At 44.0% G+C, this 20,837-nt stretch overlaps 1 pseudogene; it reads left to right on the plus strand.

Moving 5' to 3' along the window:
* The first annotated feature begins 14,027 nt into the window (after window positions 1–14,027).
* Window positions 14,028–15,570, plus strand: LOC112622255 (annotated as a pseudogene).
* The last annotated feature ends 5,267 nt before the right edge of the window (window positions 15,571–20,837 follow it).

A 20,837-nucleotide genomic window follows, 5' to 3' on the forward strand; every position in this document is an offset into this window, starting at 1 on the left:
AACCGCAAAGGGGCTTCTTTGAGGACCTTGCATGAAAGAAATGACTTCGTAGCGAGGCTGGTCAGGCTACATGGCCCTGTCGTGTCTCTGAGATACGGGATGTTCCCCTTAGTTACCAAAGTAAAATGGTGACAACCGAGAGACCAAAGCAGAGAGGCAAAACCACACAGGGACAAGATGGCCAAGAGCTATAAATTCAGTTGAAGGAAAAGAAGGTACGCGTTGCCGAAGGCGGATGACAACCTGTCTGTCTCTGCCTGGCTGGGAAGAATTCAGCTTTTTCTTCCAAACTGCTCGCACATTGCAGGGGGGGAGCTTGGGATCCAGAAAGGGACTCTGTGCATTTGTTTTACTTCCCAGGAGGGGTGGTCTGCTCACAACGTGTTCCTAACACTGGGCTAGCACAGAATGTGGTACCCAGGTACGCCATAAATAGAAGACTAAGCTAAGCTCTGTGGAGAAAGCTGGGAAAGGTTCCGCAGAGTCACAATTCTCAGGCCCTAGTCTCCAGAAAATGCTTTAGAAAGGGTCCTGTAAGTGGCGGAGGTTGCAGTGAGCCGAGATTGCACCATTGGCCTCCAGCTTGGGTGACAGCGAGACTCTGTCTCATAAAAAAAACAAAAAAGAAAGGGTCCTCTAAGCATGGGGTAGAAAATTTTGCAAATCACCTCCCGTGACCTCCCTAAGCTTCTATAGAATGAGGCACTCCTTCTCTAACGAAGGTGGTGCCAGTCACCACTTCCAAGGAGAGCTGCTTCCCCTGGAGTAAGGAATTTGTAGTTAATTAGATGAGCTCTGAATCATGACACATCAATGGAGTGGAAGGCTGGAGGAGGGATAGGGAAGGACCTGGATCTTCCTAATGGAACTGGGGTTGGGGGGCTGTGTCAAGAAAGGATTATCTAAGAACTGACATGTGAGAAGGTTCTAGAAGAAATTCCCCAGGTGGAGAAAAAAACAAGCCAGTGTGAATAGGAGAAGGGATGCCTCAACATTCCTTAGGGGTTAAGGGTTAGCGGTTTTGAGTTCTGAATCCAAGTTGTGCCTCTGTCATTGGAAACTTTAAGACTTCATGACCTCACTTGACTTCTTGAACATCTCTGTTTTCTCAGGTATAAAACCAGACTCCCTAAGGCAGCTTATCTTCCATTTCTAACATGTTATGAATGAATGTGTTGGATTGGACTGGAAATTAGATAACTTGGGTTTATGTCTGAGCCCTCCTACTAACTTGAGTAAGGCACTTCACTCTTCTGACTTCACTTTTTCCTTCCATTAAAATGAGCAGTTGAGTTTTTAGTCTAAGAAAGAGCGTTTCTGGGTTGATTTACCTTTGACCTTCGTCCAAGGCCACAAAAATGTTAATTTTAAAGGAAGGGGTACTTCCATTATTTTTTCCTGTTCTTCTTTCTCCCTGATGCCATCTGAAACTGGGGCAACTGACTGGTTTTACAGGTGGATCCTGGGGATACTATTCCATACATAGCACTATTTCACAAAGTTCCCTAAATGCATTATTCTAAGTATCTAAAGTTCTTTACTATTTTGGCCCTGCTGACCTTTTACATCTCATTCCTTCTTCACACCCTACATCCTAGCCACACTGAAGAATCTCCCGGGGTCTGTGTACTGTCAGGCTTCTCGTGTCCCTGGCTTTCTTGTGCTCTTCTCTCTGGCTAAAGCATCCCTTCTCCTATTTATACCTGGCTTGTTTTTTTCTCCCCCTGGGGAATTCCTTCTAGAACCTTCTCACATGTTAGTTCCTGGATAATCCTTCCTTGATGCCCTCTACCCCTAGTTCCATTAGGAAGATCTAGGTCCTTCCTTATCCTTTCTCCCCTTTTCCACTCCATAGCTGTATCATAATATGTACCATAGGACATTGCAGCTCACCGCCCCCTGGGGGCCCTTCTGACTGACTGTCAGTTCCTTCAAGGCAGACTGTGTGCCCCGGCATTTATCACAATATCTAGCCCCTCTACGTGTAATGAAAAGATGAGTGAATACAACTTACAGTGAGTTTGAGAAAGTGAAGCTAAGGGACAGGGAAGCCAGGAGCCAACCTGCCGTAGGTAGAGCAGGGCTCCCACGGTGAGATTCCCCAAACTGTGCTGTAAGAAATCTGCCCATGAACCACATGAGCTCAAGTCCTTCCAGTGCTGCTTTTTTTCTTGAAGCAGTGCATTTTGGAGCAGAGTAGTGGAGCAGATGCCTCTCTTCCAAACCCCATCAGGGCAGGGGCAAGTGCTGGACACATCCCGGAAACAAGAGGCATGTCATGCATGTGCTGTTCCATGTGGTGGCTCCAGAGATGGTGTTGCTGTGTGGCTCATGGTGACATGGCCCTGCCTGTCACTCTGTGGCCCCAAACGGCATGTACCCAATGACAGACGTGTATGTCAAACCACGAAAGACAGCAGCCTGGGGGAGCCTGGGGCAGCTTCAGCAGATCTGAAATAAGATTTCAAATTCAGCCCCTGGAAGCTGGGTATGTTTTTCGCCTCACCATCCTGCTTCTCCAGGAGTCAGTTCTCAGCCAGCTCTGTGCCGCCACACTGGCAGGCCACTCTGCTAGGCCTGGCAGGTGTGAGAAGGGCCTCAGAGCCTTGTGAGGGGTCAGGACATAGGGCACCACATCCTCCAGTACCCCGCTGTCTTATCTGGATCCTCTGGGGGCTGACATTAAGGGTAAGATGGTGGAAGAGGAACTGTCCGCTTTGCAGTTACTCTGCCCAAAGCTCCCTAAACCTAGGAACCCCCTACACCTACACCTACACCTACACTCTATGGCATCTTCCCTCCATAAGAGTAATTACCAGTATATTGCAGTGGCTGAAATTAACTGAGAACATATGTGTCAGGATCTGTGCTATGCTATTTATAGGATTATCTGATTTAATTATCACTATAATCTTATAGAGTAGGTGCGCTGTTTTTGTTTTGTTTTGTTTTGTTTTGTTTTTTTTAGGATGGAGTTTTTACTCTTGTCGCCCAGGCTGGAGTGCAGTGGCATTGTCTCGCTCTGGGATTACAGGTGTGAGCCACCTCACTCTGCTGAGTAGGTGCTATTTTTGCTTCTATTTTGAAGATGAGATGATCCAGTCTGAATTAGTTCAGTCACTTGCCCATGTTTCCTCAGCTAATGAGTGTTGAGGCAGGGACTCAGACACAAGCTGTCCCATGCTTTTAGCCACACTATACTGCATCATGCAAGACCTGGAGAGATAATGGGAGCAAGGACAAGTGGGATCAAATGGAGCCAAGCGATGCAAGAGTACCTGTGGGAGCCCCATCACAGGGGCCTCGTGTTCCTCCCTTGACCCGGACAATAAGAAACCAGAAGAAACCAGCTGGGTCATTTCTCACTCCACTTCCTTAGATTGAGTGGAGGATCAGGCTCACATAAACAGAGTTCTCTTGGCTACTAAGAGGCACTATCTGAACTCAAGGAAGGAGTGTGTAACCATAACAACAATGATATAACCCAATCTCTACCCCCGTAGAAAGAAGAGAGCTTTATGTTAAAGAACTATTTATCTCAAATAACTATTGAACAGGATAGCTTACCACTAACATTCAACTTGGGCAGCAAAAAACAAGCGGAAAAATTTGGTGGCTGAAATATTTTCCTTGACCACCCACAGTCTGGGTGTAGTATGCAAAGGGGACACCATGGGTCAGACAGTTCAGGCCCCCCACCGAGGAACCATCAGGGCTGGGGTCAGTAGGTTTGCCATCTGTCAGCATGATTCCGTTCTCAAATACCCTTGGGAGGGTTGCCTTGTCACATCTATTGAAAGCTACAATCTCCTTCCTCTTGCACTGCCTCACAATGTTAGTAAGCAAGCAATTTAAGAAGTGAATTATACTAATTTTGCTTATCCTTGAAGTGTGAAATTTTAGAAGATGGTGCCAAATGAATGATCATGTATATTTCTCAGTTTGTTCATGACTTTTTAAAAAATTCGTTCATTCTTAAAGATACTTCCACGCTGTGTAAATTTAACTAGAGATGAAAAATGGAAGATGAAAACAATTGTGAAATTATCTGAAAGTCCAGGTTTCTGATGCTGATAACAAGAAAAAGAATTTCTATGGCCTTGAAACTATAGATCTTTTTGTCCAAGGAAATTCTAGGCCTATCATTCATTACCTAAATAAAAGCTAGGATATCAACTGCAACAAATTGTCACAAATTTTACTTATGAAACAAGACTAAACAAAGTTGTCATTGAAGGCAGGGTGGGATCTCATTTCATTTGTGAATCTGAGACTAAAGCTAGTGCATGGATTGTAAAAACTGAACGTGGTCAAAGTGATCCCTGAAAATTATTTAATTACACCATAAAGAACAGTGTCTATGATTTGACATATGCAACCTGTATCAGGTAGCTATTGCTATAATTTTGCTGCATTACAAATAACCTCCAAATCTCTGTGAAAAACAATAAGCATTTACCACCCATGTGCCTGTGGGCCTCTGGGTCAGTTGCAGCATCTCTGTTCCTTGTGCTTCGTTCTAGGGCCTGGGCTGGAGAGACATTGGCTATCCAGGGCATATTCTTCCCATGGTCATGGCAGGCGCTCTAGGGGACAAGCCCAGCCCTGTTAGTGTGTTTTTAGCCTCTTCTTGCATCAACATCTGCTAACAGCCTATTGGCCAAAGTGAGTCACATGACCAAAACCCAAATCAAGGGGCAGGGAAGTACATTTCTCACACCTCAAGGCTGTGGCTAAATGTGGCTGTCTAGCACTACTAGCAAAGAATAAAGAAATGGAACGAATCTGTCCCAAGTTAAATCTGTCCATGATGCTGTTTCCCCATGAAGACACTCCATTTACTTTATTTTTGAGGGGTCTGTTTCCTTGTTATATGTGCCATCTAATGGTCAGAGATATCTTTAAGAACTGACCCAGTAGTCCCAACAGTCAGCACCCCCATGCAGAGACTCCCTTAAAGGATCCTTCTCTCTACTAGGAATTGTTTGATGGCTTACTAAGATCTGCTTCTCCATGCTGCCCTGATCCTTGCAGACAACCCAAACTTGGTTCCATTCCTGCTCTCCTCCCCCTCCCTTTGACCCCCTGTTTTTGGGCTGCCCAGGGTGTGACTTCCATTTACCCTTGGGCATTGGACAGCTCTGTCACTACCCCATATTCCAATACTGCCAGAACCCTGGGGCTCAGGCTCATCTGGAGTGAGGTTGGTGAGGATAGTCTAACAGTCAGGGTTCATTCAGGCAAGAAAAGAAAAGGAGAAACCAAGCATTTTTAGCAGAAAGAGATTAAATCCAAGGAAGTTCATGATCATTGAGTAGGCCTGGGGTTGTCAAGGTCAGGAAATCTGCTCTCACTAAATCTAGAACAGTAGGAATCAGAGGAAGCTGCCACCCAGACTGCAGCTGCCCTGGAGTACTGAAGCAAGAGATTCTCAGGAGGGTACCTCAGAGCCAAGGGCAGCTGCTACCAATAATCTCAGTTGCTTGCCTGCAGTAGGTGATTCTTGGGGGATATTCCCCCCAAAAGCAACAGCGCATTATCTCATCTGCATGACAGAATTATTTTCTTCCACTTTTCATTGGGAAGCCCTAACTCTGAAGCACACTGGGAAAAAAAGTTGCAGACTTCGCTCCAGCAATGCAGAGTACAGTGTGGCAGGGGTCAGGGACGATGCTGGGTTTACACAGACCAAGCAGAAAATCCATCACACCCCTTTCCCATATTTAAACTTCCAAACAACCACCACGACTACCCCACACTCTGCCTAATGTGATCCCTGTTACATTAAAATGCACCAATTCTGTCTACCCAATGGGAGAGGAACACGGTCTCATAAGTCATACTATACAGACCAAGACAGAGGGTGACTTTTCAGATATTATCCAGATAATTACATGAATTTTAAGATTTACTTGGCACCAGTTGATTCATTTTATATTCATTTATCTACATGAATGCTCATATTCATAGTTGAGGGATTATTTTATTTGAATACTATATCTTTTAAAATATTTGCTGGGGTTATTATGTCAACAGAACCCAATAGAAGGAAAACTGAAGTTTTTACAAGTCTCTTCTTTATGGTAGAACCTGAAAAGACTCTTCAGTTCTACCTAAATGAAGAAGAAAAATTCTTCTGGCATTTATTTCCTTCCCATACAGTTTCCTGCCTTTGTTCATGCACCATTTTCTTCCAAAGAAAGCCATATTCTCTAATCATAAGTCATACTGGAAACATCAATAAATATAAACAATTATTCTCATCCCACTCTCTTCAGTATAAGAAGAAACTATAAAATGTATACAATATGTTTGTAACATTAATAAAAGAAATATGTGTGTGTGTGCGCGCGTGTGTGTATGTGTATATATATATATAGCCTTTAAGTAAATTCAGTGATTCTTATATAGTGGTTCTTATAAAGCTAAGAAATTTGAATTCAAAGGCCTTTGGGGTCCTGTAATTCAACCATTCATCATTTACTCATTTATTCAACAATCACAGATTAGTGCCTGCCCTGTGCCAGGCAAATTTGCTTACGGGTCCTATCCACAGAGTGCCCCCAGTGTAGCAGAGGAGTTCACAGTTCTGTTACCAAAGGCTTGAAATTCGCATACTCAAACAACAACTAGCACACAAAAATTCTCCTCCCCTAATTGAGTTGAGAAAACTACCCACGTCACCAAATAATTCTTAGCTTTCCTAAAAGAATCACCAAAGAGCTCTTTCAAACTAGTAATGAGATTGGAATTCCTAAAAATAAAAATACACTCCACTACATATGGAGAGCAACACTGCCAGCAGGTGGCTCCGGCAAGGCCGTCTGATGGGTGGGTGAGTCAGGTGCTGGCAGTCCAGGGCTAAATGTGCTTGGGTCTCCTCAAAGTTGCCTGGCTTTTTTTTTTTTTTTTTTTTTTGAGATGGAGTCTTGCTCTGTCACCCAGGCTGGAGTGCAGTGGCGCGATCTCAGCTCACTGCAAGTTCTGCCTGCTGGGTTCACGCCATTCTCCTGCCTCAGCCTCCCAAGTAGTTGGCACTACAGGCGCCCACCACCACGCCCAGCTAATTTTTTTTTGTATTTTTAGTAGAGACAGGGTTTCACCATGTTAGCCAGGATGGTCTCTATCTCCTGACCTCGTGATCCGCCCACCTCGGCCTCCCAAAGTGCTGGGATTACAGGCGTGAGCCATGGCACCCAGCCTTGCCTGGCTTTTTAGGGTGATCAGTGGAGTCTCCAGTGGCCAGAAATGCCTGAGTTCTGCTGATTTTGTTTTGTCAGTAACCTCTTATTGAATTGACTGTTACTTATTTTTATTAACAACAGGTTGATGCTAATGATTACCATAGACTGGGAAACACAGGTTCTGTGTAATATAGATGGTTCCTATTTTAAAAGAGTCTTCTGTTGTAGCCAACAACAAAGCTGTAAAATCATGGAACCAGACGACTCTTCAGAGAGTTGCTAGTGCACTGCCAGCGGCTCGCCAGAGAGAGTCACAGAAGGTTGGCGCTGCAAGACATCTTACATTTCAGAGCAGAAAACAGAGGCCGGGAGAGACCACTTATCCCATGCCCCACACCGGGTTGAAGGCTGAATGAACCCTCAGTTGGTCACGGGCTGCCCAGGTGACCAGTATCCCTGCTGCACTACACAATAAGCAAAGACATAGCCATGGACATAGTGATGACATAGCCATAGCAATGATTAGAGAATCATTTCTTCTCAAGATCCCAAGAAGAAATGATTCTGTAATCATTGCTCCTTTGCTCACTAGCTGTCATTGACTGAAAATCTAATTGAAACATACCAGTGATGTCGTTTTACAAAGGATAGAGTTAAATGGAAATATTACAATGCTATCTATAGGAAAAACCTGTCAAATATACAAATACAAAGCTCAGAGAGGCTGTTGCTAACAGATAAAATGTGTGAAGTGGCGGACATTAATATACACAGTAGACTACAATTTGTTACTGAGAGTCTTAACTACACAGATAATGGTTAAGAGCCTGGTGTTTTTGAGTTAGGCAGGCCTACTTTCAAGTACAGTTTCTTTTTCTATTTTTTTCTTTTTCTTTTTTTAACTTTTACATTTGGGGGTACACGTGAGGGTTTGTTACATGTCATGGGGTTTGCTGTACAGTACAGTTTCTATTACATATATATTTTTTTGAAACAGAGTCTTGCTACTACACCCAGGCTGGAGTGCAGTGGCTTAATCTCAGCTCACTGCAACCTCCGCTTCTTGGGTTCAAGTGATTCTCCTACTTCAGCCTCCCAAGTAGCTGGGACTACAGGCGCACGCCACCATGCCTGGCTAATTTTTGTATTTTTAGTAGAGACGGGGTCTCACCATATGGGCTATGTTGGTCTTGAACTCCTGACCTCAAGTGATCTGCCTGCCTCAGCCTCCCAAACTGCTGGGATTATAGGCATTAGCCACGGCATCTGGTCCCTATTACATATTAACTTGGAAAGTTTGGCAAGTTATTTAGCCTCTGGGAGCATCAGTTTCCTCTTCTGTATAATAGGGATGTCATAATGAGAGATAATCTATGTAAGGTACTATCACAGCATTGCCATATAGTGTGCGCTCACTCACTGCTAATCATGGCCAAAAAGTATGTAACATGGATTAAGGAAATGGTACCGCCGGAAACTGATGGAGCCTTCTTAAGATATTTGTTCTCCCTATTGTGGGGGTAATTCCAGGCTGCATTTCAAACAGTGTTGGCACAGAAATTCTTAAAGTGCAACCCTTCTCTCGTCCCCCTATGCCTTCTGGATTTCTCTAGGCATACTGGGAACCTGAACTCAAAGTCTTAACACAGGAACTTGTAAACTACTCACACCTATAGCCTGTAACTCTGACCCATTCACAAAGATTACGTTCTGTGGGAATACTATTTTTAAGAATTTTCCCTGAAAAAAAAAAGGTGAATTTATAGAGTTTCAATACTTTAGCATGTGAGAAACTTAAGGGACCAGGGGATCTTTTTAGTTATGAGGAAATAGAAGTTGAAATAATGTAAAATTAGAACTCTTTCAAGAAGGTGGTCAATCCAGTCAGTGGAACCACAAGCTGGACCCTCTCCTTCTTGTGGGCACCAAGACTCCAAGGGCAGGCTGACCAGGAAGCCCCAGGATAGAAAGTTGGAAAGTGCCTGTGGGTGCGGCAGGTTCTGAGGCTCAATTCAAAAGGAGGTGGCCTCAGCCAGGGGAGAAGCACAGAAGCACCACAGGTAGAAGTGGGAATGGGCCGTTTACTGGTCAGAAATCTGCCTCTGTGTCCGCCTTCACTTCCTGCTGGCTGTGTAACCTTGGGCAAATCACTTAACCTCTCTAAGCTTTAGTCTTATTGGTAAAGTGAGACGTTCTGAGTGGGTGGCTGGCCCACAGCAAAAGCATAACTAACGTGAGTCATTATTATGAGTAAGAAACAAGTCAGTGGAGACACTAAGGCCTGCATACAAAAGTCCAACAAATCACAAGGCAACAGGGAGAATGGGCTCAGCACAGAGAGGCCGAGTCCTGGGCCAGCACCACTGGGAGGAGGAGGAGCCCCCTCTTTCTTGTTCTCCATGCCCTGGCCTTCTGCTGTGGTACTTGCCTTTTTTCAGGTTCTTACTTTCTTGCTGGGACCTCAGTGGTCTCTTGGCCTCCTGTGACCATCCTCATTCAGATTCATTTTCCTCAGTGCTGCCAGGCAATATTTCCTACAATGCAAACCTGAACAACTTGCCATTCTGCTGAAAACTCTTGAACAAGGGTTTTAGCAAGAGCTAGCCCAGACCCTCTGGCATGGCTCATAAGCCTTCCGTAACTTGGCAGGTGCTTCCATCTTTTGACTCACCTATAGGCATGGCACATGGGAGAGTCCTGCAAGCCAGAGAAAGGTCAACTTCATGTTGGTGAGAGGCTGGGGGAGGTAGAGCATTAAGAGAAATACCTAATGTAAATGATGAGTTGATGGGTGCAGCAAACCAACATGGCACATGTGTACCTATGTAACAAACCTGCACATTGTGCACAAGTACCCTAGGACTTAAAGTATGTATAAAAAAGTTGTCATGCAAGAAAAAAAAAAGGCCAACTTTGTAGCTCGCCAGCTGATAAGACACCTGCTTGGGGTCAGAGAAACCGCACTTACCTAAGCACTTATTTTTTAGCCATTCTCACCCTTCATTGAACATTAGAATCACCTGGGGGTGTTCATAAACTACTCCAATGCCCAGGCCACACCCCAGAACAATTATGTCAGAGTCTCTGGAGTGGGATGTGGGCGTCAGTATTTTTAAGCTTCTCTGGTCATCCCGAGGTGCTGTTAAGCTGGGGATCACAGCTATACATTCATTTTTATCTTTCAAAGGAAAGAGTCTTATCACTTGTCTGAAGTCCAAAGACATCAGCCTCATATCTGAATATCAACCACCTGCTAGTTATTGCTGACTTTGGGAGAAACATTGATCAATTTCAGAAAGAGGATGTCGGGGAAGTAAAAGTGCATGACCAATTCAGGAAGTGGGAGATCAGCCCAGTCTCCTGCAAAGCCTGTGGTTTTACAGAAACCCTCCTGAATGTCAGCGAGCATAAGCCCTCGTGGCATGGGCAGCTCTCGGTGAGCAGCCTGGCCTTGGTCCAGCTCGGCACAGAAGGACCAGCACAGGGAGGGAGGAAGTGACTCAGGGCTGCCCTCTCCCCGATAACAGGACAGGACTGTAACCTTTTGTGAAAGGACAGGTAAAAATAGCTGCAGCACTTTAGGAAGAACTCAGAATTTTTAGATTCTGAACCATCTGATTATATAACTGAGGGTAAGTGATCTGGGAAAGGGCAGGAAACTATTATTTATTGTCTTTTAGGGTCCTGGGCTCAGTGCTGTATGTAGGTCCCACTTAATCTTCACAATGACCCTGTGAGGTTATTGTTTTCCTCTTCTTTTTCTGTAAATGAGGAACCTGCAGGCACTGAGGGGGAGAGGATGAACTTGAAATCACCCAGCTTGCAAATGACGGAGATGGGACCAACCCTGGTGCTGTCGTGTCCCACACCCCATTCGCTGGCTTGACTCTGGCTCAACCCCAACCATGACACATATGGGGTGGCCATGAACTTCTCCAGGAGCTAGGGCTGCCTGGCTGTATCCTGTATCCTAGTGTTCTTGCAAAGCTGCAGTGAGAGACAAAAGCAGGGCCGGGTGCAGGAATGTCCTAGCTGATCTGAATGGCTTGTATTCTGTTGGCCCCATAAGTTCGCTGAAAGCCGCAGGATGATCTATCCCACCAGGGGTCCAGGAATTTTCATCTGGCAATGCTACTTATTATGGTAGATCTGTGAGGGGGTGAGGAGAGCCTAGAAAACAACTTGGAAGACTTTACAGGCACTCAGATAGTGAACTTTATATACCTTTCACAAAAAGGAACCAGGGCTCCTTAGAAAAGTAGCCATTTCCAGGTCTGGGGCAGGAAATGCATACATTGAGAAAGAAAGAAAAGAAGCAGTCAAAGATTAGATTCCTGGGGTCATGTTGAAAGGACACACGCATCAACTTGAAATGATACTCACTGGCTAGAGATGGATGATTTGGATAAAAAAGAATAATGGCTGAAATGGATTGAAAATGTCAAGCATATAAAAATTCAAGAGTTTATAATAATACACCATACCACCCTCTCACAAAAACCACAACACACAACTCACTGGTTAACTACCTTTGGGAGTTGCTTGGGCGCCAACTCATTATTCTGAAGACTGATAAATAGAGGAAAGGAATAAAACATCTATCCTATTTTTCCTGTATTCATTTTTTTTTTTCAGAGAAACCAAGTAGCTGATGTAAGAAAAGTTTTTATTTATAGAAAAATCACAATTGGCCAGGCGCAGTGGCTCATGCCTGTAATCCCAGCACTTTGGGAGGCTGAGGTGGGTGGATCCCCTCTAAGGTCAGGAGTTCGAGACTAGCCTGACCAATATGGAGAAACACCGTCTCTACTAAAAATACAAAATTAGCCAGGTGTGGTGGCGCATGCCTATAATCCCAGCTACTTGGGAGGCGGAGGCAGGAGAATTACTTGAACCTGGGAGGCAGAGGTTGTGGTGAGTCCAGATAGTGCCATTGCACTCCAGCCTGGGCAACAAGAGCAAAACTCCATCTAAAAAAAAAAAAAATCACGATCGATAATAGAGGAGGAATGTTAGAATTAGAAAATTACCAGTTTGCAACTCTGTTGAAATAATGGTATCAGGCATGATCACCAATAGCTATTAAAACCATGAAGTGAAGGTTGAGTGAGGCCTTGCTAATAGATGGGTATCCATGAACCTACTGATTAACCTTAGCCTACTAGAAGTGGAACAGGCAGGCATGATGTATCCCAGATGTCACAGAATACACAACACTAGCACAATCTAGATGGAATCTGAAGCTAATCAAGTCACCAGATCTGAGTATAACCCACAGGAAATGCAGAGAGTAGAGAAATGTGTTAAATGGTAGTGAGTCCTCTCCCCTCATGGTATAGAGGAATGAGGTAGCTAGGCTGAAGGCATATGCCTCAGCCCCATTCTGTGACAATCATATACAGGCCCTGGGACCTTTACAAGACAAGCCAGTAAAGAACCAGCTAAACTTTAGTCATCGTTCACTATAATTCAATGTGAGAAAGACGATCAAGTTAGTGTGTAAGACAGGCAGGACCTATGGTAGGATGAGACATCTAAGTTAGTTCTCTTGTTTGAGGGCCCTAAATAATATTTTTAAAATAATAAAGAAGCACATACTGTCATCTATTTCAAATGTTTAGGTTTGAAACCTTTCACATACACTCACACAATGACCATCTCGTGATGCCATTTGGAAATCATGTCCTTCATGAATTGCATCACCCCACGACCTTGGCCCATGCTCCATTATGGACTGCTGGGCACACTGCAGATTTCCCAGCTGGAGAAATAATAAAGCCAATCCCTGCCTCTTATTCTGTTTCTTTTCTATCCCATCCCAGAGTATAGCTATAGAGATAATGACGGCACAGAGAAGTAATGATTCTCTTGCAGCAGTAATTGCCCCCAGATTTGCTCACCTATCTGCACCCATTTTCTCTGCCTTCCCACCCAGGACCTCAGATTTCTTATCAATGCTCTTATCAAAGCCATCCTACCACTTCATACTAAATGACACCTCCTCTAACAAACCCAGAAACATTCTTCCAGAAGTCCTTTTGCTACATCATTAATTTTTCTTCTTTTCGGGATCATTCACATTAGCATAAAACATGTTATTTTCTCTCTCATTAAAAATACCTTTCCAAATACCTGTAGAGTATACTATGTTCACTATTTAGGTGATGGATTCACTAGAATTCCAAACCCCAGCATTATGCAATATATCCATGTAACAGACTTGCACATGGAACCCCTGAATCTTTAATAAAATAAAATACGATAAAAAATAAAGTCAAAATAATAAAATAGAATCCAACTGCATAAGGATTTAGAGAAGAAGAACAAGATGATTTTCAAACACAAGCATTTGTGGAGATTGAAATTTTTAAAAATAATTTTGTACAATATTACCATGTGCAGAATAAAACTTTCATAATTAGTAGCTAACAATAAAGAAAGCTAATTTAATATATTTTTAAAAGTACATTTTCCTTAAAAAAGAATAAAACTTTCAAAGTTAGTAGCTAATAATAAAGCTAATTTATGTTTTAAAAAATATATTTTCCTTAAGAAAAACTAGAGCAGAGATCAATGCACTAGAAAATAGAAAAATAATACAAAAAATCAACAAAATCAAAAGTTGGTTATTTGAAAATATCAACATAATTGACAAACCTTTGGCTAGATAAATTAGGAAAAAAAGACCACTTAAATTTCTACAATTAGAAATGAAAGTGGTCACAGCAGCTGCGCATCCCGGGGCTCCTGACCTGTCTGCTTTTGCAGCGTAGCCCAAGTCGGTCAGCACTGCAGGACCTCTGAAGCCACGTTGAAGCCCTGTAGTGAAGCCAGGGCTTCACTATGACCCAGCAGCTGCACGCAGCCATGGCTGACACATTCCTGGAGCACATGTGCTGCCTGGACACTGACTCGCTACCCATCACAGCCTGGAGCACTGGCATCATCTGTACTATGGGCCCAGCTTCCCCATTGTTAGAGATGCTGAAGAAAACAATTAAGTCTGGAATGAATGTGGTTCATCTGAACTCTCACGGAAGTCATGAGTACCATACGGAGACCATCAATAATGTGCAAAGCCTTGCTTCTGACTCCATCCTCTACCAGCCCATTGCTGTGGCTCTGGACACTAAAGGACCTGAGATCCCATCTGGGCCCATCAAGGGCAGTGGCACAGCAGAGGTGGAACTGAAGAAGGGAGCCACTCTCAAGCTCACGCTGGATAATACCTACATGGAAAAGTGTAAGACAGCATCCTGTGGCTGGACTACAAGAACATCTGCAAGGTGGGGGAAGTGAGCAGCAAGATCTACGTGGGTGATGGGCTAATTTCTCTTTAGGTGAAGCAGAAGGATGCTGACTTTCTGGTGACAGAGGCGGAAAATGGCGGCTCCTTGGGCAGCAAGAAGGGTGTGAACCTTCCTGGGGCTGCCGTGGACCTGCCTGCCATGTTGGAGAAGGACATCCAGGACCTGAAGTTTGGGGGTAAGATGTCAATATGATGCTTGCGTCATTCATCTGCAAGACGTCTGATGTCCATGGAGTTAGGCAGGTCTTCATCAAGATAATCAGCAAAATCGAGAATTATGTTGGGGGTTGGAGGTTTGATGAAATCCTGGAGGCCAGCAATGGGATTATGGTAGCTCGTGGTGATCTACCACAAGCCATTGAGATGAGATTCCTGCAGAGAAGGTCTTCCTTGCTCAGAAGATGATGATTGGGCGGTGCAACCAAGCTGGGAAGCCTGTCATCTTGCCACTCAGATGCTGGAGGACATGATCAAGAAGCTCCACCCCACTCGGGCTGAGGGCAATGGTGTGGCCAATGCAATTCTGGAGGGAGCTGACTTCATCATGCTGTCTGGAGAAACAGCCAAAGGGGACTATCCTCTGGAGGCTGTGCACGTGCAGCACCTGATTGCCTGTGAGGCAGAGGCCACTATCTACCACTTGCAATTATTTGAGGAGTTCTGCCACGGTCACCCATTACTGGCGACCCTACAGAAGCCACTGCCGTGAGCGCTGTGGAGGCCTCCTTCAAGTGCTGCAGTGGGGCCATAATCGTCCTCACCAAGTCTGCAGGTATGCCCACCAGGTGGCATAGGGGTACATGGGCCAGATACTGCCCACGTGCCCCTATGATTGCTGTGACATGGAATCCCCAGACAGCTCGCCAGACCCACCTGTACCATGGCTTCTTCCCTGTGCTGTGTAAGGACCCCGTCCTGGAGCCCTGGGCTGAGGATGTGGACCTCTGAGTGAACTTGGCCATCAATGTTGGTAAGGCCTGAGGCTTCTTCAAGAAGGAAGATGTGGTCATTGTGCTGACCTGGTGACACCCTGGCTCTGGCTTCACCAACATCATGCACGTTGTTCCTGTGCTGTGATGGACCCCAGAGCCCTTCCTCCAGCACCTGTCCCACCCCCTTCCCCCAAGCCATCCATTTAGGCCAGCAATGCTTATAGAGCTCACTTGGCTGTAGTGTGGCACTGGTGCGCTGGGACACCAGGGAAGAAGATTTACGCCTCGCTGAAACATAGCTGTTTTTAGAGACTGCTGTGGTGGGACAGCCCAGAGTTTGGCTGCCAATCATGTGGCCCCACCCAAGCAAGGGAAGAAGGAGGAATGCAGAACAGAGGTCCCCAGAGTGTATGGCAAGAGGGTGACAGCTTCCTTTCCTGTGTGTGCTCTGTTCAGTTCCTTTAGAAAATGGATGCCCAGAGGACTCCCAAGCCTGGCCTGGGGTCAGGAAACAGTCAGCGAGAGTTAGGGACCTTAGGGCATGGGGCAGTGGTTCCAGTTTAAGCAGACTCTGGCCCTGGCCCTTACTTGCTTCCCCAACCCCCTGGGCCTTCCTCTCTGGCACCTGTCCCCACCCTCCACTCAGCTGTCCTGCAGCAAACACTCCACCCTCCACCTTCCATTTTCCCCCACTACTGCAGCTGCCTCTGGGCCTGTGGCTATAGAGCCTACCTTTATGTCAATAAACAACAACTGAAGATAAAGAAAGAAAATGAGGACATTAACTACTGACTTACTGAAGTAAAAAAGATTGTAAGAGAGTACTAGGAGCAATTGTACACCAACAAATTGTATACACTACATGAAATGGACAAATTCCTAGAAACACAAAACCTACCAAGACTAAACCATGAAGACATGGAAAATCTGAATAGACCTATGACTAGTAAGGAGATTGAATCAATAATTGGAAATCTCCAGACAGCCAGGGGTGGTGGTGAATACCTGTAGTCCCAGCTAGTTGGGAGGCTGAGGCCGGAGGATCACTTGAGCCTAGGAGTCTGAGGTCAGCCTTGGCAACATACTGAGACTGTATCTCTAAAAAAAAAAAACCAAAAAAACAAAAAAACAAAAAAAAAAAAACTGCAGCCAAAAAAGTCCCAGATTTGATGGTGTCACAAGTGAATTCATCCAGTGTTCAGAGACCTAGGAGGGAGTCTGGACCCTCCCCACCCCCATGCTCACTCTATCCTACAGTCACAGGCCACCATTTCTCACCAGATCCACTCTAGCTTCCCCTACCCCTCTCTTGCCTATTTTCTGCAGCCACAAAGATTTTTTAAAAATTCAAAAATCTGACTCTCTCTTTTCTATATTTAAAACTCTTCAATGTTTCCCTTTTCTTTCTGGATAATGATGGAAATCTTTTGTGGAGTCCTAATTAGGGAAAAGGAGTCAGGATGGCAAGACTGAGGGAAAGAAAAAAGAAAAAGCAGATTGGGCTGGGCACAGTGACTCATGCCTGTAATGCCAGTACTTTGGGAGGCCCAGGCGGGTGGATTACCTGAGGTCAGGAGTTCGAGACCAGCCTGGCCAACAGGCTGAAACCCTGTCTCTACTAAAAATACAAAAACAAACAAACAAACAAAAATTAGCTGGGCGTGGTGGCATGCGCCTGTAATCCCAGGTACTTGGGAGGCTGAAGCAGAAAAATTGCTTGAACCCAGGAGGCGGAAGTAGCAGTGAGCCGAGATTGCGCCATTGTACATCAAAAAAGAAAGAAAGAAAAAGAAAAAGAAAGAAAGAAAAAGAAAAAGAAAGAAAGAAAGAAAGAAAAAGCAGATAAGTTGTGTGTGACTTTCTTCACGGTCCAGGACTCGTAGCCCTCCTGTGCAAATAACTCACTGTCTTCCTACACCCAGTTATCATCAGACTCTTGGCGCTATCAGTACTGCGCAAAGCCCTCTTCAGCACACAGCATAAGCACTATTCTCTAAAATCCCCAGCAAGCCTTTGTCTCTTTACAGTCAGCTCCTCTCTTACTAACTGGTCATTGTTCCCTTACAGCATATTTTCATACTTTCTCTAATAAATCTGCCTTTCTTTACCTACAACTGTCTTGGTAAATTCTTCTCACCTCCACACCACTGGTCTCAGATAGTGACATCTTTGACATGGTCCTCTGTTTTCAGGACCTTTGCATGAGCTGCTGACTCCTAGCTGGCTCCCTGTCATCCTTCACAGTGTAGCTTAGGGCTATTTCCCTTAGGGAGCTTTTCTGAACTTCCAGAGCAGTTCTAGGCCCCCTGCTACATACTCTCCTGAAGCACTTTTATTTCAGTGTATTTATGTACATTGGTGCTATTATTTAAAGTCTGACTGACCTCTTAGATTCTAAGCCCCATTAGTATAGGAACCATGCATGCTTTTCTAATCACGGAATTTCTAGCACTAACATAGCACATGACATAGTGGAGACTCAGTAAATATCTAATGAATAAAAGAGGGAAAAAGGAAATAAGGAAGGCAGGTGGGAAGAAAAAAGCTAATAGTCTCAGCCAAGCTCAGTGACTACGGTAAATCCTGTGGGACATGAAAATATTCTGTTATACCAAAACTTCTTTATGTACTTAACTACTGTGCTGAATCTGCATTGACCAGTGTCTGCTGTATGTGATCTGCACACACAGCATGGGTATAATTTTCAGTCACAGCTTTTTTGTTGTTTAAAAAAAAAAAATGGAAACGTTAAATTTAGAAGTTAGGTCTATTCACACAATGTCTAACAAACTTACTAATCAAAATATTTACAAATGCAGCTTCCAACTGCTGAAATTAGATAATTTAATATTTCCCAGTTTAGGCAGAACACTCAAGAACACAGGAAAAGACTGAAAGTCTAAGAAAAATGGAGTGAAGTTTTTTGGAATTTATGTTGTTCATTTCATCCAACAAAAGTCGTGAAACAGTTACACATGGAGTAGTACTGGGGGAATGTCATGACACCCAAGCTTCAGATCCAATGGGACTCTATTTTCAGAAGAGCTTCCATTTTAAAATTCAGTCTTCCCACAAAAGAGGAGTGGAATATAGCCTCTGTGTGGGCAGAAGGCATGCTGCAGACACGTCTGGAGGAGGAACATTCAGACACAAGATTGCTGCAAGGGCCCCTGAGCAGAGAGGTGCCCTGGTCTGTGATCACCACCCTCACCCTCCACTTCTGCCTTTGAATCTTGACTCAAACAAAGCTGCAACAGCATCAGCTGGCTCACAATTACATTTCTCGTTTTAAAAGATGTTTTTACTTTAAAACATCTCTACTTAGGGGCTGGGTGCAGTGACTCATGCCTGTAATCCCAGCACTTTGGGAGGCCGAGGTGGGCAGATCACGAGGTCAGGAGATTGAGACCATCCTGGCTAACACGGTGAAACCCCGTCTCTACTAAAAATAGAAAAAATTAGCCGGGCGTGGTGGCGGGCGCCTGTAGTCCCAGCTACTCAGGAGGCTGAGGCAGGAGAACGGCGTGAACCCGGGAGGCGGAGCTTGCAGTGAGCCGAGATCGCGCCACTGCCCTCCAGCCTGGGCAGCAGAGCGAGACTCCGTCTCAAAACAGCAACAACAACAACAACAACAAAAATTATATTCTGCTCATATGTAGAAATCCAAGTTTCAAATATTTCATTTAATGTGGGCCTACTTGGTAGAGAACACTGGATCAAAGTTGTATTCCTTTTCTATTGCTGCCATAACAAATTACTATCAACTTAGTGGCTTCAGCAACACCAATGTATCCTCTTACAGTTCTCTAAATGAGAAGACCAATATGGGTTTCTTTGACTAAAGCCAACATGTCAATAGGCTATGTTTCTTTCTGGAGGGTCTAGGGGGAAAATCCATTTCCTGTTGATTTGGGTTGTTGACAGAACTCAGTTCCTTGCTGGTTGTGAAGGGCCATTCCCAGCTTCTAAAGGCCCCTGCATTCCTTGGCTTGTGGCCTCTCCCTCCATCTTCAAAGCCTGCCATGGTGGGTTGAGTCCTTCTCATACTGTGAATCTCTCTTATTTTTTTTCCCCTCTCATCTTTTTACTTGCAGCTGGGAAAGGTTTTCCACTTTTAAGGACTTGTGTGATTATATTAAGTCCACCTGGATAATTCAGAGACACTCTCTATCTCAAAATATTTAACCTTAATCACATCTGGGAAGTCCCTTTACCATGGAAGGTATCATATTCTGGGAGATAGAAAGTAAACCAACAGGGTTTCAGCCTGACCAACGGGGTGAAATGCTGTCTTTACTAAAAATACAAAAATTAGCCGGGCGTGATGGTGTGTGCCTGTAATCCCAGCTACTCAGGAGGCTGAGGCAGGAGAATTGCTTGAACCCGGAAGGTGGAGGTTGCAGTGAGCCAAGATTGCGCCACTGCACTCCAGCCTGCGAGTCAGTGACAGAGCGAGACTCTGTGTCAAAAAAAAAAAAAAAAAAAAAAAAGAAAAGAAAAGAAAAGAAAAAAAATAAAGAGACATATTTGTAGGTCCAAAAATATTCATTAATTGAGGTCGGGGGTGGTGGTGGTGGTGGTAGAGATTTTCTTTAGAACTTTGAGTGAGCTTCTCTGTGAATCAAAAAGATATTCTTATAAAGTCTCTAGCCTTATGCTTCTGATATTTAAGAGCTTCAATGATTGCCATTTCTTGGAGAATTCCTTTATATTTTAGTAAACCCTCAAAGAACATTATTACCCTTCCCCACTGAGTTTTACGCAGTCTCAATGTCATTGTTTTATTCCTTGCACTCCCTTTTTTTCTTAGAGTCACCAACTATAATGTAAATTGCTTTTCCTTGTTGTATATCCCTTCTTCTGGACCTTTTGGAGATGGTTCAGATTATAGATTTTTCCTATTTTTTCAGAGTGGGGAAAAAAATCTCCAGGAGAGGAGAAAGAGTTTTCTCACTTGCCTTCTATTTCATTTCCCTAGGCTTTCAAATTTATACACACAGTCCTTGTATTCTGATTTTTCCACACAGACATTTTCTAACAGAGATGTTTGTGCAATTTCTTTGCATCTTCACTTCATGTTATGAATATAGCCAAATTCAAAAAATATATACCCAACCAGAAAAAAATGCTTGATCTTGTATCACTGGATTCTTGCATATAACTGGCCATTAAGAAACTAAAACAACTGGACTTTAGAACAACTGAATTAACAAATACATTGATAGTCTGATCAATTTTTTGGTTGGATAAGATCCAAACATTTTAAGATCTGACATTAAAGAAAGAAAAAGAATATATAACGCATTTTTCAATCTAGTTAATTAACAGCTCCTAAATTTAGTGTCCTATTTCTGGTTATGTGTTAAATTTACCCATGGTGTTGTCCTTTACATTTGAGAAAAATTTAATGAA

The sequence above is a fragment of the Theropithecus gelada genome, chromosome 4 (assembly GCF_003255815.1).
Source record: "Theropithecus gelada isolate Dixy chromosome 4, Tgel_1.0, whole genome shotgun sequence".
NCBI classification, from domain to species: domain Eukaryota; kingdom Metazoa; phylum Chordata; class Mammalia; order Primates; family Cercopithecidae; genus Theropithecus; species Theropithecus gelada.